Below are 20,495 nucleotides of genomic sequence, written 5' to 3' on the forward strand. Positions count from 1 at the left end.
TATAGGGTTTTTTTGTTTGTTTTTTGTACTTGCAGCCAAGAGCATTCCAACAGATACTATATATATAGATACTACAGAATGCCTATTCATTCAACAGATGTTTACTGAGCATTCTTTATGCACCTGTGGTAGGTGCTGGGGAAGGGGCAAGTAAAATAGAGTTCCTATCCTCATAAAGCTGACACTAAGATGAAGGAGAGATATTGATCCAATAATCAAATTAATATACAGCCACAGTCTATAATATGTGCAAAGAAGAAAGAGAAGTGTTTGTGGTTTACGTACACACACACACACACACACACACACACAAACCAGTTGCTGTTGAATCGATTCCAACTCACGATGACTCAGTGTGTCAGAGAAGAACCACATACCATTGGGTTTGCAGTGACTGATTTTTCTGAAATAGATTGACAGGCCTTTCTTCCAAGGCACCTCTGGGTGGACTTGAACCTCTAACCTTTTGGTAAGCAGCTGAGCGTGTTAACCATTTGCACCACTTATAGACTCCACATCACACATATATATAAATAAATACCATTTACCTTGAAGAAGATACACTGATAATGGCATATGTCTCTGGGGAGGGGGTCTAGGGGTAGTGAGATGGCGGGTGGGAGGCAGCCTTGGAAGACTTACTTTTTCTGGGTACTTTTATTCTACTTGATCAAAGAAACGAAGGCTCGCAGGTAATTTTTCTAAGGTCACGCAGCCAGTGGGTGGCAGAGCTGGCATTGGAAGCGAGGTTGGCCTGGCCCCGGAGTCCTGGCTCCATCTTTTTTAACACTGTCTGTGCTAATGGCGTTGCACAGGTAAATGGTTTCCTCCAGAACCGCTGTTCTCCTGCTTGCCTTTCATGGGCTGGCTTCTCTTCATGTCTCACTGTGGCCTCTGCAGTGCCTGAACATCAGTACCTGCCTGAAATGACTCTTGCCTGTAGCCAGGAAAGGCTGTGTCTGCTCCACTTCCTCTCCGCAATGGAAACCACAAAGCCTGCAGCTCGGCAGCAGGTGAAAATAGCCCTGAAAGGACCCTAACGGCTGCATTTCCCCCGCCTTTCTTTACTTAAGGATTAGAATACTTACGGGATTCTGGCACAAGAGGCCTGGGTTCTAAGTCCACCTCTGCCACCCCTGATAGGGGCTGTGTATCTTTGGGCCAGTTACTTACCTTCTCTGTGCCTTGATTTCCTCATCTGCAAAATCGTATTCATAACAGTAGCTGTTTCACGGGATTGTTGTAAGGGTGAAGTGAGTCGGTAGATGTAAACTGCTTGGCTCTGCGCCTGCCTAGTACACCATTACTCGACCTGCTTTTGTCCTGCTCCACAGACTTCCCTTCCCCTACAGGGCCTCTACCTGGAATGCCCATCCCGTTGCCTGATGAATGACTACCTACCCGTTAGATCCTCCATTTGACTGTAACCTTCATGAGGGCACAGTTATTCTCCGCTGTGGTCCCAATGCCCAGCACATGCATGACTTGGGATGCAACAGGTGCTCATTAAATGTTCGTTCAGCGAGTGAGTGAATGACTAAATGGGTAAGTGAGGTAGATGATCGGTTAATGTAAATTAATTCGATGGATGTTTATTGAGCAACCCCTATGTACCTGTGGTAGGTGCTAGGGATGGAGCAAGTAAAGCAGAGGCCCTATTCTCATGAAGCCGATGGTCTAGGATGAGAGGAAAATGTTTATCCAATCATCATAGAAATTAATTTTCAACCACCACGTGCCAAGAAGAAAAAGAATTGGATGTACCGTGTTATTACAGTGTGGTGTGTGAATAGCATACATGTTCTGAACTCAGAAGCCTGGGTTCAAATCCTGACTTCTCACTGACTGTGTGACCTTAAGCAAGCCATTAAACCTCTTAGAGCCTCAGTTTTTCCAGCTGTAAATAAGGAAAGTAAGTAGCAACCTGATTGTATCGTTGTGAGGATTAAAACTCTTTATATGCATATAAAGCACCTAAAGTGATGCCTGGTACATAGCACTGAATAAGGGTTATAATTACACAATTGCTATGCTACCATCATTCTTATGGAGTCCCTGGGTGGTACACATGGTTAACGCACTGCGCTGCTAGTCAAAAAGTTGGTTTGCGTCCACTCAGAGATGCCTTGAAAGAAAGGCCTGGCAATCTACTTCCAAAAAATCAGCGATTGAAAATCCTATGGAGCACAGTTCTACTCTGAAACACATGGGGTCGCCGTGATTCAGAATCAAGTTTTATCATTATTATTTTTTCCCATGGAGCCCTGGTAGTGCAGTGGTTAAGAGCTCGGCTGCTAACCAAAAGGTTGGCAGTTTGAATCCACCAGCCACTCCCTGGAAACCCTATGGGGCAGTTCTGCTCTATCCTATAGAAGGCAATGGGGTTTGGTTTTATTGTTTCCTATAGGTGTTCTAGGGGCTTTCCAGCGGGATCAGACTCTCTTGGTCCTGCTCTGATTGGTTGTTCCTTCTGGCCCCTGCAGGGCTCCACTCTAACAGCTAGGTCCACTTACCCATTGACACAGCCTCAACCCAACCCCAATGCAAGGTTTGGCCCTGTCCTGAGGTAACAAATTCTTAACTTCAAGCCCACCCTCTGTGACTCGGCCTCAGTGTTTCTGTATATAATCTCATTCTGCTGTAGAGAATCGTGGACACATTATATGGTATCTGCCCAGCCCATGGTGACTCTCTCTCTTTGAACCTGCCTCCTTCACATAGGCATGGGCACCCCAGGAAGCCCTGCTGACAAGCTACATAACCCTGTCCTCCAGCCAGAGTTTACTGGACAAAAATGGATGGCTGACCCAAGATGAGCCAATCAGATCCTGTCTCCTAGAATTTGGGATTGTAACCTAGTGATTCTCATGGTCTGTTACTTAAAGGAAGGGGTTACTGCTATTGTTAGGCTGCCATATTTGGCTATGGGCTTAGGGAAAGAGTCAGAGGGAAAAGAGAAGCAGATTTGAGGGAACTTGTGGGCAGAGTGTAAAGGGACAGAAAGTATAGCTGCCACAATTTCTGATGGCCTTTCAGGTGCTAGTTCCAGCAATGTGTGAGTCCCTTGCACTTCCTGCCCTGGTGTTTGGTGTGATAACAGAGAGTGGTATGGTGGACACCTGTGGTCTTTGCCTTTCTGTTCTCCATTCCCCTCTTCCAGAAACAGTACCTTTTACTCTCCACTGTGGTCCCAACACCCAGCACAGACACTGCTTGGGATGCAGTAGGTCCTCATCAAATGTTTGTTAAGTGAATGAGTGAATGACTAAATGAATAAGTGAGATAGGTGGTCGGTTAATGTAAGTTCATTCAATAGATGTTTATTGAGCACTCCTGCATAGTGGTTAAGAGCTTTGGCTGCTAACCAAAAGGTCCAGGTCGGCAGTTTGAGTTCACCAGGGACTCCTTGCAAACCCTATGGAGCAGTTCTACTCTGTCCTGTATGGTCGCTATGAGTAGGAATTGACTCGACAGCAAGGGGTTTTTATGTACCAGTGGTAGGTACTAGGACCACTCTCTCCCACTTTAAGGCCCTGGGGTTCAGGCAAAGCTGATTCCATCCTTGCTTGGCTCTAGGCCAGCCCAGTCACACCATTTTATCTCCATTGGCCACAGTGATTGGTTCAGAAATGGACACATGAACCAGTTAGAACCAATGAGACTCCATTCTAGACCACTTTGTTGGCACCAGTGAGAAAACAGAAATCTCTTGGCTCTGTGGTTGCTGAGCAGCCTGGAACCACTGGTAGCCATCTTGTCCCCAGGAGGGCAACTTACCACAGAGAGTGGAACACAGAGCTGGAGATGGAGGGAATGTCCTTGGGGCATTATTTTAGCCCTTGGAGCTAGCTGTACCTAAAGCCAACACTCATTCAATTGAGACAATCAGCTTAAACTGGTATTGGTTAGGTTTCTGTCACTTACAACCAAAACATCCCTGAGTGATATACCTTATGGTGAATTACCCCTTTTCACTTGAGCTAATTTGAGTAGGTTTCTGTTACTTATGATCCAAAGATCCTGAACTGGGGGACTAAGCTTCTAGCTGATGATCACCCTTCCGCTTCATGCCCAGTGACTCTGTAGGTTCTGGGTTTTTGTCCTTGGTTCCTTTTCCTGCCTTTCTATTTTGATAATCTGTCTGGAAGAAGTGGGGACTCCCATTCATCAAGTGATTGTAACTTTAATCTTCACAACTTTTCTATGAGGCAGGTCATATAATCACCCCCATCTTGGAATACAATTCAGGGTCAGAAGTGAGATGAAGATCAGTGAAGTCAGGGTCTCACTTCATTGATGAGATGAGAAAACTGAGGTCCAAACCGGTGAGGTGACTTGCCCAAGATTGCCCAGCTAGTAAACAGCTGAGCCAGGATTTGAACCCTGATCAATATGACTTCAAAGCCCAGCCTGTAACCACAACCTGTGCTCCACATCAGTAAGAACACTCCCAGGCACAACCACCTGCCTAAATGATATGCATCAAAAGCCACCAAGTTTATGCCCTTGGACCTGTAACTTCCAGGTCTAGATGTTTATCTTAAGAAATAAGCAGACAAAGATAATGGACGATGTGCTTTACAATACTGAGAGTGAAAAACTGGAGACAACCTAATGCCCGTAAGTGGAGATTTAGGTAAGAAAAGTGTGATGTAATAAATTGTGTTAGGAAAGGCTATATATATTATAGCGTAATCGTTAAGGGCACAGGATCTGGTATCAGACTGTCTGGGTTCAAATCCTGGCTCTGTCTTTCATAAGCTGTATGACCTAGACAATTTACTTGTGTCCTCTGTTCCTCACTTTCCTGTTCTGTAAAATGGGAATAATAATAGTCCCCACCATAAATGGTTCTTGGGAGGAGTAAATGAGTTAAAACAAAGTGCTTGGAAGTATCACATGAGTGGTGGTTAGTATAGACTCTGGAACCAGGTTCCCTCAGTGGGAGTCCTAGCCCTGCTGCATACTTAGCCTCTCTGTGCCTCTTCTTCCCTCATCTGTAAAATGGGCCTTAAAACAGATTATTATAATAGACTATTACATATAATTAACACATAAATGCAACCAAAGTGCTTAGGACAGGGCCTGACACTTAGCAAGGACTTAATCAATGTTAACTATTATTATTTTGGAGTCCTGGTGGCACAGTGCTTAAGAGCTATGGCTACTAACCCAAAGGCTGGCAATTGGAATCTACCGGCCGCTCCTGGGAAGCCTTATGGGGCAGCTCTGCTCTGTCCTATAGGGTCGCTGTGAGTCGGAATCAACTCAACGGCAATGAGTTTGGTTTATTTATTTATTTAGGCTTATCATTATGTTGCCTGCTGAAGCCTTTTAGAGTCACCTGTATCTGTGTTTTACAAACTCTGTGTGTCCCCTCAATGACAATCGTTGATATTGTGGAGCACTTAACATTACCAGGTACTGTGCGAAGCTCTCTGCTAAGTCTGCCACCTGTTTTTGTACAATCCTAGAATGAAGAATGTCTTTATTTTAAAAATATTTTTAAATGATTAAAAAGAAGACTGTTTCTTGACACATGAAAATTATGTGCAATTCAAATGTCAGTGTGCAAAAAGAAAGCTTTCTTGGCGCACAGTCAGGCCTATGGCAGCTTTTGTGGGACAATGGCAGACTTAAGTACTTACAACAGCAACCATATGGCCCGCAAAGCCTAGAATATTCACTGTGTGGCTCTTTACCTAGAAGATTTGACAATCCCTGTCTTTTTTGATTCTTGTAACATGAGTGTGAGGTTGGGGCTATTTTTATCTCCTTTGTTGCTTATAAGAAGACTCAGCCTCGAAGAAGTTATGCAGTGCCCAGAATCACACAGCAGGAAAAATCTAGGATTGGAACCCAGGCATCCTGGCTTCTGAGTTCAGGGCTTAACAGCTCTAGCCCTCCTCACTCACTGTCTCTGTCTGAGACTTGCCCTGGGAATCCCCTGAGCCTATGGCGTGTCTTCCCTGCTATAGCGGAGGCTGGTCCAGTGCACAGGACTGCTTGACGTCTCCTCAGATGGCCTTGCAAGGCACCTTGCCAGGCCCTTTTTTCCTCTGGAGCCTGGCCTAGCTCACACAGGCCGCTCTGTGAGGCTGTGGGCAGGAGGCCTCTCTTGCCAGCAGTGTTCGGTTACGCCAGTGACATTCAATTGTTCCTAAGAGAAGAGGCCCATTTTTGGCAGCTCGTAGACCTGGATTCCAGGAAGCTCTGCCTGACTCCTTTTCTGTTTGTTTCCAATCAGCGAATCCGCCTGTATCACTTTCCACTGTGTTGCGTAAGTCTGCCTTTCACTCTTTCTCTCTTGCTGTCTCCTCTGCACCATGCTGAGCACACTGATGGCCAGGGAGGAAGACATACAGGGGACCTCGGACCTACGGGGGCAGAGACAAGACAAGGGCATGATAGCAGGAGTTTAGTGCTTCTAAGATAGACCCCGATGGCAGCTCTGCGCAGGCCCAAAGGCTCCAGGGATCCGAGGTCTTTCCTAGACTGCGGAGCCTAGGGCCTTAGCCCTGAAAAGAGATCCCTGGGGTGGCAGATCAGCTCTGTGGGTGAAGGACCCACATCCATGTGCATGCTGGTACCGCCCCTCTGCAGGGTAGTTTCAGGAGCTAGGAAAATAGAAAATGGATACTAAGATTCTGGAGGCAACTGCCTGGGTTCTATCCTGGCTCTGGTACTTACTGGCTCGGTAACTTTGGGCAATTTACTAAACCTCTCTGTACCTCATTGTCTACATCTGTACCATGAAAAAAATAATCAAATCTCCGTATTAGACTGTAGTAAGAATCAAATCTTTGTTTGATGTGCTTTGGACATGTTATCAGGAGGTACTAGTCCCTGGAGAAGGACATCATGCTTGGTATAATAGAGGTCCAGCCAAAAAGGGGAAGAACCTGGATGAGATGGATTGACAAGGTGGCTGCAACAATGGGCTCAAGCATAGCAACAATTGTGAGGATGGCACAAGACCAGACAGTGTTCCATTCTGTTGTACATGGGGTCACTATGAGTCTGAGCTGACTCGATGGCACCTAAAAACAAAAATCAAACACTTAATGCATGTGAGTAAAAGGCTAAGAATGCCAGGCACATAATATGGGCTCAGTAAATACAAGCAATTACTATTTTAATTACAGTAATAGCTATTATTACTACGGGTATTCACTAGAGAGAAAAGGTCATATATGTGCCCGACAAGGTAGGGACAGAACATTCATTGCGGCACTAATTTTAAATGGGGCAAATTGAAAACCATCTGAATGTCTCTCAACAGGGAAACAGCTAACACACACCCATGCTACAGGATTCTCTGCACCAGTGAAAAAGAATGTGGCAGGTCTATACGGCCCAACATGAAAACATTTCCACGCTGTAGTGTTCAGTGAAAAACAGCAAGCAGCAGAAGGATACATAAAAAACCCTGTTGCCGTGGAGTCGATTCCAACTCATAGCGACCCTATTGGACAGGGTAGAACTGCCCCATAGAGTTCCCAAGAAGCTCCTGGTGGATTCGAACTCCTGGTGGATTCAAACTGCCGACCTTTTGGTTAGCAGCTGAGCTCTTAACCACTATGCCCCCAGGGTTTCCACCAGGGCTTCTAAAAAGCATGGAAATTTATGTAAAACACAAAATACAAAGCAGCCTGTGAGGACCTGTACCTATGTAAATACTTAGAAAAAAACATTTAGGAGGGCAGGGTCTCTCCTGTAAGGTAGACATTAGCCACGTGGGGCTATTTACATTTAAATGAAAATGAAATCAAATTAAAAATTCAGTTTCTCAGTGGCATCAGTCACACTTCAAGCCCTCAATAGCCCAATGTGGCTAGTGGCTAGTGTATCGGACAGCACAGATACAGCATATTCCTGTCATTGTAGAACGTTCTATTGGGCGGTGCTGGCAGAGAAGGATGAAAAAGTAAATTGACAAGAGCGATTACTTTGGCGAAGGGGCAGCAAAGATTGCAGGACATTGTTTATTCTTGGAATGAATATTTGTTGAGCCCTTCCTGGGTGCCAGGCACTGTCCTGAGCACTGGGACGACAGTTGGGAACAAAACAGACACAAGTCCCTGCCCTCTCCGAGTTTCCATTCCGAGTGGAATAGTGTCAACCAGATACAGGTGCTTTGTCAAAAACTCACGCAAAGGCATAGATAGAGAATGTTAGCTGGTGGTATAGGGTGATCATTAGAGACATTTTTTACACTTATCAGCATTTTTTTTAAATAAGGAGATTGCCTTACTTGTGTAATTAACAATTTATAAAAGGAAACAGAAGTACCACAGCCTGGGAAAGAGGAAACCTGGATTCCTGCCTGGCTCAGCCCCTAACTTGTGTGTCCTGTGCTGCGTAGCTTAACCTGCCCAGGCTTCACTTTTCTCTGCAATGTGCATTAGTCAAGGGTTCGGAGCCCCACCAGCCCTGCCGTCCTGCCATCCTGCGGTCTGATGGTGAGTTTCACCACCTGTCCAGGAAACCCATGGGTCGTTGGTCTGCTTTGGGAATGTGAATGTGGCAAGACTGCAGGGACCTGGTTCAAGGTCACAACAAACAGAAAGAGGAGGAGAAGGCAGAGGAGGAGGCAGGGAGCCCCAAGCCAGCAGAGGTCTGACTCTCCAGCAAATGTTGCTTGAGGCTGCCTTCTGCACGAGGTTACAGCAACACACGGCGTTCCTGAGAAGTTCGCGTTAGAGCAGTGCAGACAAACACTTTGTAAGAAGAGCTAGTATTTATCGAGCCCTGACCATGCTGGGGGAACCAGGCCTTTATGCGGGTTAACTCATGTAATCATCATGGCAGTTCTATGGAGGCCAATACAATTGATCACCCCCATTTTACAGACAAAGAAATTGTTCAAACAAGCTAAGTGATACCAGATTATTTCTAAATGGTGAGGCAGGGTTTCATCCCAGAGGCCTGCCTCCAGGGCCCTAGTTCCTAACCACCAAGCCTCAGCACTGGCTGTTTACAGCCAAGAAGAGCATAAAACAGAAAGAGAAGCTTTTGCTTGCTTAAAGCAGTCTAGGCTTGTGTTCCAGGTACACACTCCAAGTAGGGATTAATTTCGATTGAGGGTGTTGGGGTCTTCCTGCTTCTACCCTCTCCACTATCCAGCCCCAGTCCCTTCTCTCCCCAGAAGCATGTTAGAACCATGCCTCTCCTCTGCTCAGGAACCTCCCACGGCTCCCACTTTCTTCAGAGTAGAAGCCAAAGTCTTATTATGATCTATGAGGCCTTCCGTGATGGGGACCGCCCATTACCCTCTCGCCTCACCCTTCCACTGTCCCCCTCGCTTACTCCATTCCAGCCACACTGACCTCCTCTCTGCTGCCCAACTCATCAGCCGGATCCCTTATCTGGGCCCTTGCATGAGTGTCCTTTCTACCAGGGAGGCTTCCTAGAGGAGATGAGGTCGGTGCTGAACCCTGCAGGTGTAGGTGCGTGTTAGTCTAAGGGAGCCAGAGGGCAAGGAGAGGGTTCCAGAGAAAAGGTGTGACCGAGAGAGTCAGGGAGCATGACTCATTCAAGGAATGTAAAGAAAAGCCAGTAAGGCCAGTTTCCTGAGAAAAGAAGCTAAGTAGAAAATGGCAGAGTCAGAGAAACGGACAGGGGCCAGGTCACCTGGGGCCTGAAAGTGCTTTCTTTTCCCCACTTGGTCTCTCCCGGGGGACACTTTGCTGGTCAGGGCTTGCCATCTAGTTTGGCTACAGGTACCCCTCAGTCTTACATCCATCACTAACTCACTCGACAAATATTGAAATGGCACTACCTAGTTCCCAGGCAGTGGCCCGGGCAATGGGGGTACAGCTTTAAACGCAATGGATGTGTTCTAGTACTCCCAGAACTTCTCTCTAGCAAGCACTCATCAATATTCTCTCTCGACAAATGGTAGAAATAACTGCATATTTTTAATGAGTGAGGGCTGTAAAGAAAACCATGAAGGGTGGGTAAGGAGAACATAGAGGTGGAGCTATTTCAGATAGGCTGATCAGCAAAGGCCTCTCCTGAGAAGTGACATTTAGTGAGAGATGTAAAGGAGGAGAAGGAGGTGGGTTGGTATGATCTGAGGGAAGGGCATTCCAGGCTGACAGCAACATATCCAAAGCTCCAAAGGTAGGAAAGAGTTTGGGGTATTTGCGCAAGAAGACCAGTATCGCTGGGCAGAGTGAACAACAGGGAGGGTGGCAAGAGGAGAGGCCTGCAGGGCCAGTACTTGGAGCTTTGAAGGCCACAGGGAGGTATTTGGATTTTATCCTGAATGAAGGTGTAGGCAGTGGAGGGCCAAGAGACCCGGGCAGGACAGCAGCTCCTGGTCTCTTCCCAAGGGAGGCTTCGTTGGAAGACTGGTATCCTTTTGCCTGGGACCTGCCTAGCCTCCCCAGCACACCACTGGGGGAATGTCACCAACCCTACCTGCTCTCAGACTGCTGTCTACACTTTCCTCAAGTCATTCCAGCACTTGAGTCCACCCAGCTCTGCCATGCTAGTCCAGCTCTAGCATACTGATTGGTCTTCGTCTTCTAGATCCAGACTGCCGGAGTTTGAATCCTGGTTCTGCCACTTACTGGCTAATTGACTTTGGACAAATGTGTGCCTCAGTTTCTATTTCTGCAAAATGGAGGTAAAAAGGTGTCTTAGTTATCCAGTGCTGCTAGAACAGAAATACCACAAGTGTATGGCTTTAACAAAGAGAAATTTATTCTCTCACAGTCTAGGAGACTGGAATTCCAAATTCCAGGTGCCAGCTCCAGGGGAAGGCTGATGATAAGGACCTTCCCCCAGAGCTGACAGAGAAAGCCTTGACAATCCATGGAGCAAGAGACCTGAGTGCCTTCCAGTCGAAGTTTACTGGAGGAGTGGGGTGCCCCCAGGCACTTACTGGTGGAGCTAAAGAGCTCTGAACACTTGCCCCAGCAGGGCAGATGTGGGTGGCAAGGCCCGAGGGGCCGAGAGGCGAAGAAACCAAGAAGCAGAATCTAAGGGGACGGCCAACCACGAAGAAAGCAGAGCCAGGAACAGAACACTTCCTTTGGAGCCAGGGTCCCTGTTCTGAGAAGCTGCTAGACCAGAGGAAGATTGATAGCAAGGACCTTCCCCAGAGCTGACAGAGAGAAAGCCTTCCCCTGGAGCTGGCACCCTGAATTTGGACTTCTAGCCTCCTAGACTGTGAGAGAGTAAATTTCTCTTTGTTAATGCCATTGCCTTGTGGTATTTCTGTTATAGCAGCACTAGATAACTAAGACAAAAGGTAATAATTAATAAGGTTGTTTAGTGGATTAAATGAGTTAATATATGTGAAGTGCTTGGTGTTATGGCTGGCACAGAGAAAGTGCTGAATGTTAGCGATTGTTTTTGTTTGTTTGTTTTTCCTAAATAAACCTGGAGGTCCTAATCTTCACTGGTGGTAGTATCTTCCACCCTTCAAGTCATAGCAGAGGGGTTAAAACACAGACTTGGGAATTCTGCAGAGCCCCTGGCTACTGGTGTGAGCCTAGGAAACATCACTTAGCTCTGAGGCTTCAGTTTCTCAGCAGTAAAATAGGGATAATTGTACCGACTCTGTAGTAAAGGTTGTGAGAGTCAAATTAGGCCACGTAAGGGCTGCTGTGGCAAACTCAAACATGCAAAAGGGCCAGGATGTGTGGGGTAAAACTGGGGTAGGGACTGGGGGCAAGTGGAAAACACATGCCCCAGACCCCACCCCAGGCAATGATTCCTCTGCCCCTCCCCCCCACCCCCGTTGCCACTGAGTAATGAAGGCCCAATTGTGTAGGTCTGATTCCACAAAGAACCCAAAAGTTCAGATTTGGATGTAAAATCTCATTATTTTAAATGATGCCAACTTAAAACAATAACAATATCAAGTCTGCCAGGCACGCTTTTCAATCTCTGCTTTTGAACATAGGCGTCTCTAATAAATGGTACTCTCTATAAAACTCCCATGTCCTCCAGGAAGTTCCCCCCAGAATTCACCTTTCCCTCCCTAGTCTTTCTTTACTCTTTATTTGTACTTCTTGGACCAAAAACCAAATACGGTATTTGATGTTATAGCTGGTTTCCTTGTTTAACCCTTCGATTAACTTGTGAGTTCTTTGGGGTTCATGGCGGGTGCTCCATAAATATTTGTGAAATGTGGATTTAAATGTCTTTCCTTTTTAGAGGAGGAGCCTGCTCAGGTGTTACAGGTACAGGGGAAGATATGTTTGAGGTGAAGCTTTGTGAGGTGTACAGGTGAACCAGGGAACAGGTAACAGGGAGCTTGGTTCAGCCAACAAACTTAAAGTCCAAGGACAAAGAAACACCATTAGCGAAGTCAAAATACAAATGACAAAACAGAAAAAAATTCAGCTCGTATGCAAAGGACTAATGTCTTCCTAACAGATAAAGCATTTTTAGATATAGAAAGAAAAGTACATACCCAGTGGGAAAATGGCAAAGAAAGTGAACAGAAAAATACAAATAAATGGCTCTTAAACATGTTAAAAATCCTTGAATTCTCACAGAAAAAGGTAATACAAATTAAACTACACTGAGATACACTTTCCACCCTGTCAGGCTGGCAAAGGTCAGGCACCATCATGTATTGCTGGTGGGCATGTGAACTGAGACAGCATCCCTGGGGAGAAATCTATCAACATTACCAAGAGCCTGGTGGCACAATGGTTAAGTGCTGAGCTGCTCACTGAAAGGTCAGCAGTTCGAACCCACCAGTGACTCCACAGGAGAAAGATATGGAAGTCTGCTTCTGTAAAGATTACAGCCTTGGAAACCCTGTGGGGCAGCTCTACTATGTCCTGTAAAGTCGGTATGAGTTGGAAGCCACTCTACACCAACAGGTTTTTTAAATCAACATTATAGGTACACATGGCAAAAAGTCTGTTTCTGGTCATTTGTCCTACAGATAGACTTGTTCACATGCAAAATAATGTATGTACATTGTAACACTGTAATGGTAAAAAGATTAGAAACAACCCAAATTTCTGTAAGTAGAGGACTAGTTAAACTAATTATGGTTTATTCATAAAATGGAATATTATGCAACTATTAAAAAGAATCAAGCAATTGCAAAAGCACTGATATATTATTAAGTAAAAAAAAAGTGGCAGAACAGTTTGTATAATATGCTATTCTTGTATAAAATGTGAGGGAGAAGAATTTGTGTTATATTTCCTTGTACGGCATGAAGACCTCTGAAAAAACACACAAGAAATTAGCAATAGTAATTAGCTCTTTGAGGGCGGGGGGAGAGGTAGTGATGGGACCACTAGAAAATAAGGGTGGGAAGAAGATTTTCACTGGATACTTTTTAAAAAAAAATAACAGCTTTATGGAGATATAATTCACATACTGTACCATTTACCCATTTAAAGTGCACAATTCAATGCTTTTTGGTATATTCATAGAATTCTGCAACCATCACCACAGTCAATTTTAGAACATTTTCATCACCCCAAAAAGAAACCTTGTTAGCAGTCACTCCCCGTTTCCCCCATGCCTCCTAGCCCTGTTGTTATTGTTAGGTGATGAAGGCTCGCCATCCTTGCTTCTAAGGAGCATTCTGGCTGTACTTCTTCCAAGACAGATTTGTTCCTTCTCTTGGCAGTTCATCGTATATTCAATATTCTTCGCTTTCTTAGTTATCTAATGCTGCTAGAACAGAAATACCACAAGTGGATGACTTAAACAGAAGTTTATTCTCCATCAATCTTCCCCTGGACTAGGAGCTTCTCTGCACAGGAACCCCGGGTCCAAAGGATGCGCTCTGCTCATGGCGCTGCTTTCTTGGTGGTAGGTATGAGGTCCCCCAGTCTCTCTGCTCACTTCTCTTTTTTTACGTCCCAAAAGAAACCGGCTCAAGACACAATCCAATCCCATAGATTGAGTCCTGCCTCATTAACACACTGCCGCCCCATCACCCCTCATTTACATAGAGGCAGAATTTACAACACATAGGAAAATCACATCAGATGACAAAATGGTGGACAATCACACAATACTGGGACTCATGGCTCAGCCAGATTGATACACACATTTTTGGGGCACACAATTCAATCCATGACATTCGCCAAACCCATAATTCAAAGATGTCAGTTCTTCTTCGGTCTTCCTTGTTCAGTGAGGCAATTGAAAACACCATGGCTTGAGTCAGGTGCACCTTAGTCTTTAAAGTGACATTTTTGCTTTAAACCAAAACCAAACCTGCTGCCGTCAAGTCTATTCCAACTAATAGCGATCTTATAGGGCAGAGTAGAACTGCTCCATAGGGTTTCCAAGGAGCACCTGGCAGATTTGAACTGCTGACCTTTTGGTTAGCAGCCATAGCGCTTAACAACTACGCCACCAGGGCTTCCATCTTTGCTGTACACTTTAAATAGGTCTTTTGAAGCAGATTTGCCCAATGCAGTGCATCGATTTCTTAACTGCTGCTTCCATCCATGGGCATTGACTGTGGATCCAAGTAAAATGAAATCCTTGACAACTTCAATCCTAGCCCTAGGCAGCCACTAATCTACCTTCTGTCTGTACAGTTTTGTCTGTTCTCGACATTTCATGTTCACTCATGTTGTAGCATGAATCAGTGCATCGTTCCTTTTTATGGCTGGATGATAGTGTGGATATAATACATTTTGTTCATTCATCAAGTGGTGGACATTTGGTTGTTTGTATTGTTTGGCTATTACGAGTAATGCTATCCTGATCATTTGAGTACAAGTTTTTGGGTGAAGGTATGGTTTCATTTCTCTTGGGTATGTACCTAAAGTAGAGTTGCTGGGTCATATCTTTGTTTAACTTTTTGAGAAATTGTTAGACTGGCTTCTATAGCAGCTGCACCATTTTACATGCCACTAACAGTGGCGCAGTGATTAAGAGCTCAGGGTGCTAAGTAAAAGGTCAGCAGTTGGAATCCACCAGCCGCTCCTTGGGAACTCCATGGAGCAGTTCTGCTCTGTCCTAAAGGGTCACTATGAGTTGGAATCTACTCAGTGGCAACGGGTTTGGTTTCTTTTGGTAGCAGTCTATGAGGGTTCCAGGTTTGGAATTCCTTTTTATACCTTTTTGTTTTTTGAACTGCACGACTGCAGGAGCAAATATATGGAGAAAAAGAGGTGAGGATACTTGGGGCTGGGGACTGTGTGACGATGAGTCCTTGGGTGGCATAAATGGTTAAGCATTGGACTGCTAACTGAAAGGTTGGTAGTTCAAACCCACTCAGAGGCACTTTGAAAGTAAGGCCTGGCAACCTTCTTATGAAAGGTCACAGCCTTGAAAATCCTATGGGGCAGTTATGCTCTGCATACTTGGGGTCACCAGGAGTCAGAATGACTCAATGGAAACTGATGACAACAACAAGTGTAAGGACATGGAGTTGGGGAGAAAGGGTGGCACCTTGTCATGCAGGGGCTAGTAAGCAGCTTTGGAGTATTTTAAGCAGGGAAGCCCACCAATCACCTCTCAGTTTGTCATACTGTTATCTGCCTTCCATGTTGCTCTGATGCTAGATGCTAGTCACTGGTGTTTCAAATACCACCAGGGTGACCCTGGTGGACAGGTCAGTGGAGCTTCCCGACTAAGGCAGACCTGGAAGAAAGGCCTGATGATCTGCTTCCAAAAATTAGCCAGTGAAAGCCCTGCGGGTCACAACAGAGTATTGTCTGATACAGTTCTGGAAGATGAACCCTCTAGGTTGGAAGACGCTTAAAATACACAGTGGCCGCAACAATGGACTCAAGCATACCAATGATTGTGACGATGGAGCAGGACTGGCAACATTTTGTTCTGTTGCACATGAGGTGACCATGAGTCAGAGCTGGCTCCATGGCAACTAACAAGTAGCAGGGAAGCAACATGAACTCATTCGTGCGTGTGTGAATGTATGTGTGTGTTTTCATTGCTTTTATATTTAATTTTTAAAACAGGTAAAAATTCATATAGTTCCCTCTCCCTGCAACAGGTAACCACTGTTTTATTTTTTTATATGTTCATTCAGAGTTCCTTTAGACACACATAAGCAAATACAAGTACACACACACACACACACACACACCCCTCCTTTTTCTTCTACTTTTTTATACAGAAGGTAGATACTATCACACTTGCTTTTTATTCTAACAATATATCTTGGAGGCTTTTCCATACCAGTAGGTAGAAGAGAGCTTTGCCATTCTTTCTTTACTGTTGTATGGTATTGTGTCATTTGATGGACCACAATTTATTTCACCCATCCCTTCTTTACGGACAATGAGGTTGTTTTCAATATTTTTGGCTATTACAAACCATTCTTTCAATAAATAATTTCCTACACATGTCATCTCACGCACACATGCAGGATGGTTTGTAGGACAAATTCCCAGAATGGAATTGCTGGTCCAAAAGGTATATGCATTTATCATTTTGATAGATTTTGCCAACTTGCCCTGCTTATAGCTTTGACCAGTTTACACCCTACCATAAATCATGAAGGTGCCTGTTGCTTCAAACTCTTACCACGCAGGCAGTGCGTTATCAAGCTTTTTGATCTTTGCCGATGTGGTAGATGGAAAATGGTGGCTCCCTGTAGTTTTAATTTGCATTTCTTAGAATGAGAGAGTTTGAGCAGACTGATATGATTAAGAGCCATTTAAATTTCCTTTTCCATGAACTATTTGTATCCTTTGTTCATTTTTCTATTCGATTGTTCATTTTTCTTATCTGTCTCTAAGAGCTCCTCTTACGTTAGGGAGAATAGCTCTTTGTGGTATAAATTGCAAGAATTTTTCCCTGGTTTGTCATTGTGTTTTGACTTTTTTTTATGGTGGTTTCGCTCTCTCTCCCTCTTCCTGGTTTCCTCTCACATTTATGGTTTCATGTTTTACCACTCAGTCAGATGTCATCTTACCCTATGCCTCGTTCTGTGGTTTGCTGTTTTCTTAAACATTATTTTTGATATGTGTGTCCATGTTGGTAATAAGTTCTAGTGCATTAATTTTAACTGCTGCATGGTGTGCTGCCATGTGCTGAACCACATTGTATTGGCCCGTTTCCCTGATGATGGAATTTAGGTTGCTTGCAATTTTTCCTTGTTATCCTCCATGCCGCAGTGGACACTCTTGCACCCTTGTAAATATCTGCTTATGCTCACTTGCCAGAATTTCTTTGGAGCACATATCTAGAAGCAGAATTTCTGCCTGTCTCTGGATGTGAAACAGTATCGCATATCTCATTGTGGTTTTAATCCCTGACTACTTCTGAGACTGCGCTTCTTTTGATAGGTTTTGAGGCCTTTTGGGTCTCCTCTTCTCACAGAAGTACCTGTTTAAATCCCTTATTCCTTTTTCATTGGGGCAATTTTTTTTTTTTTCCTATTGACTTCTTTATAAATTCTAGATAGAGTTTCTTTGCTATATCGGTTGTGAACATCATCCCCCAGCATGTCACTTGTCTTTTTACTTTGTGAGGTCTTTTGTCATAGAGGAATATTAAATTTTGATGTAGTCAAATATATTAATCTGTTCCTTTATGGTTTATGCTTTTTGTGCCTGGTGTAAGAAATTCTTTTCTCTTTGAGGTCACAAGGATATTCTTCATTATTTTCCTTTAATAATTTTAGACTTCTTGGAAAAAAACTTCAAAAAAATTTCAAGTAATGTCAAAGGAGACCGTAAGATGTTTTTATGTTTATTGAAAGGGGGCATGAGTTAAAAAAAAAAAATTGAGAAATGTAGCTATAACCTCTTCCCATCCTGTGGCCTCTAGCTAGGGCCAAAATTATACATGCTGTCGTGTGCGGTTGATTAATTATGGCTGGACTCTGGGATGTTAAGACCCTAGACTCCCTCCCTGCCTTTGATCAACACCCCTCATTCCTGCCTGTGACCCTGGGGCTTAGCTGTAGCCACAGCTCCTCCCTCTGGCCTCCATTACTCTGCTCAGGCCAGCTAAATGCCCTCCCCTGGGACTCGGGGCTTACGTCGGGGGAGAGAAGAAGAAACAGCTGCTTTCCCTTCCTGAGACCATGACAGTATCTGATTCCTGCAGACACCTGCCACAACATAATGTCCTTGGCTAATTGGCCACCCCTGATGAACGGAGACCAGCTTTGGAATGACAGTGTTCTGTTCAGGATCTGGGTGGCAGCAGAGGCAGCAGGTGGCTTGCAGATAGGAGTCTTCTGACCTTCCCATGGGAACTTTCCAGCAATTTCTCCATCCAGGGCCATTTAAGGATCTTCCTGGGCCCCTGCAATTGTTACCTTTTTTAAAATAAATTTTAAATTTTAGAACAGTTTTAGATTGACATCAAAATTGGAAAGATAGTACAGAGTTCCCATAGGCCCAGACCCAACTTCCCCTGGTATTAACCTCTTACTTTAATACTGTATACTGGTTACATTGTTGATGAACTAATTTTTATATGTTGTTAATGAGCCAATATTGATATGTTATTATTAACTAAAGTCCATCCTGCATTCAGATGGCCTTAGATTTCACCCAGTGCTATTTTTCTTTTCCAGGATTCTGCCCAGGATACCACATTTCCAGTTTTGCTTCATCAGATCAAGCCCACCACAGCCCGTAGAATCCCCAAGCACTGCCAGGCACCTTCTTTCTTATAAAATCATGGACTGCTTCCAAAGCTGCTTCCTGTGTGTAACACAGAGGGATATTTGCAGAGATTCTTGCTCCTCTCTGCAGAATCAAGGAATATTTGCTGGAACCCTTCATCTGTGTAAAATCTTGGAATATGTCTGAACCCTCCTCATCTGTGTATAAAATCATGGAATATTTGCAGAATACTCTCTTGTGTGTAAGGAGCCCTGGTGGTGCAATGGTTAAGTACTCAGCTGCTAAGGGAAAAGTTCACAATTTGAATCTACCCTGCGGCTCTGGCGATTTGTTTCGTAAAGATTGTTGTTTTTAGGTACTGTTGAACAGGTTCCAACTCATAGCGACCCTACATACAACAGAACAAAACACCACCTGGTCCTGTGCCATCCTCACAGTTGTTGTTATGCTTAACCCCATTGTTGCAGCCACTTTGTCAATCCATCTAGTTGAAGTCTTCCTCTTTTTTACTGACCTTTTACTTTTTTTTTTACTTTACCAAGCATGAAGTCCTTCTCCAGGGACTGGTCCCTCCTGATAACAGGTCCAAAGTATGTGAGATAAAAAGACGAAAAGGATTCATAAAGATTACAGCCTAGAAAACCCTATGGGGGCAGTTGTACTCTCTCACATGGGGTTGCTATGAGTCAAAATCCACTTGATTGCACCCAACAACAACATCTTGTGTATAAAATCATGGCCTGTTTGCAGAATCCCCTCCTCTGTGTATAATCAACGAATGTTTGCAGAACACCCTCCTACCTGTACCATAGTTAACTATGGACAGAGTTCTCTCCTATGTTTGGGATCATGGAATCTTTACTGAGCACCCCTGTTCTATTTAGAATCAGAGAAATGAATACCCTCCTCTGTTAAGAACCAGTAATTGTTTGCAGTTGTAGAATCATCAACTGTTTGAAAGCACATTATAAAATCAAGAAGTATCTACACAGACCATTTCTATCTCTAGAATGATGTGATATTAGTAAAGCCTCCTCTTAGGTATAAAATTATGAAATATTTACAGAGCACTCTCCATGTATAGAATTTTGGGTTGTTTGAACAACTTTTCCTTCCTGCGTATAGAATTATGAACCGTTTTTGAGGAATACCCTCATGTATATAGAATCGTGAAATGTTTGCAGAGCCCCTTTTGGTGGCTTGAATTCTGTGCTGTTTGCTGAACATCTGCCTGTGTATAGAATCATTAAATGTTTGCAGAATCTCTTCTCTGCTTAGCATTATGGGGTGTCTGCAGTGTTTCCCCATCTGTATAGAATCAAGGAATGTTAGCTGAACCTCCTTCTGTGTAGAATCATGAAATGTTACTGGGCGCATTCCTCAGTATCAAACTTTGAAATGTTTCTTCAACATCTGCGCTTATGTAACACGTTAAGAGAAGGGAATGGAAGGAACCGTGGCCAGATTGTGGAGGGTCTTCAAGGCTGTCTTAGTTATCTAGTGCTGCTATAACAGAAATACTACAATCAGCTGGCTTTAACAAAAAGAAATTTATTCACTCACAGTAAAGTAGGCTAAAAGTACAAATTCAGGGCGTCAGCTCCAGGGAAAGGCTTTCTCTCTCTATTGGCTCTGGAGGAAGGTCCTTCTCATCAATCTTCCCCTGGACCAGGAACTTATCCACGCAGGAACCCTGAGTCCAAAGGATGCGCTTTGCTCCTGGCACTGCTTTCTTGGTGGTATGAGGTCCCCCTGTCTCTCTGCTCGTTTCTGTCTTTTTTATATCCCAAAAGAAACTGGCTGAAGACACAATCCAATCCTGTAGATTGAGTCCTGCCTTGTTAACACAACTGCCGCCCATCTCCCCTCATTAACATCAGAGACAGGGTTTACAACACAGAGGAAAATCATATTAGATGACAAAATGGTAAACAATCACAT

General features: G+C 44.3%; 1 long non-coding RNA gene across 1 annotated transcript in view; it reads left to right on the top strand.

The window, feature by feature from the left end:
* LOC126067230 (uncharacterized) overlaps nucleotides 1–19,843 on the top strand; it is a 74,055-nt gene extending 54,212 nt beyond the window's left edge. Inside the window, exon 3 of the long non-coding RNA XR_007515363.1 lies at nucleotides 18,503–19,843. This is a non-coding gene — a long non-coding RNA (uncharacterized LOC126067230). The remainder of the gene's footprint in view (nucleotides 1–18,502) is intronic.
* Nucleotides 19,844–20,495: the final 652 nt, after the last annotated feature.

The sequence above is a fragment of the Elephas maximus genome, chromosome 25 (genome assembly GCF_024166365.1).
Source record: "Elephas maximus indicus isolate mEleMax1 chromosome 25, mEleMax1 primary haplotype, whole genome shotgun sequence".
Lineage (NCBI taxonomy): Eukaryota > Metazoa > Chordata > Mammalia > Proboscidea > Elephantidae > Elephas > Elephas maximus.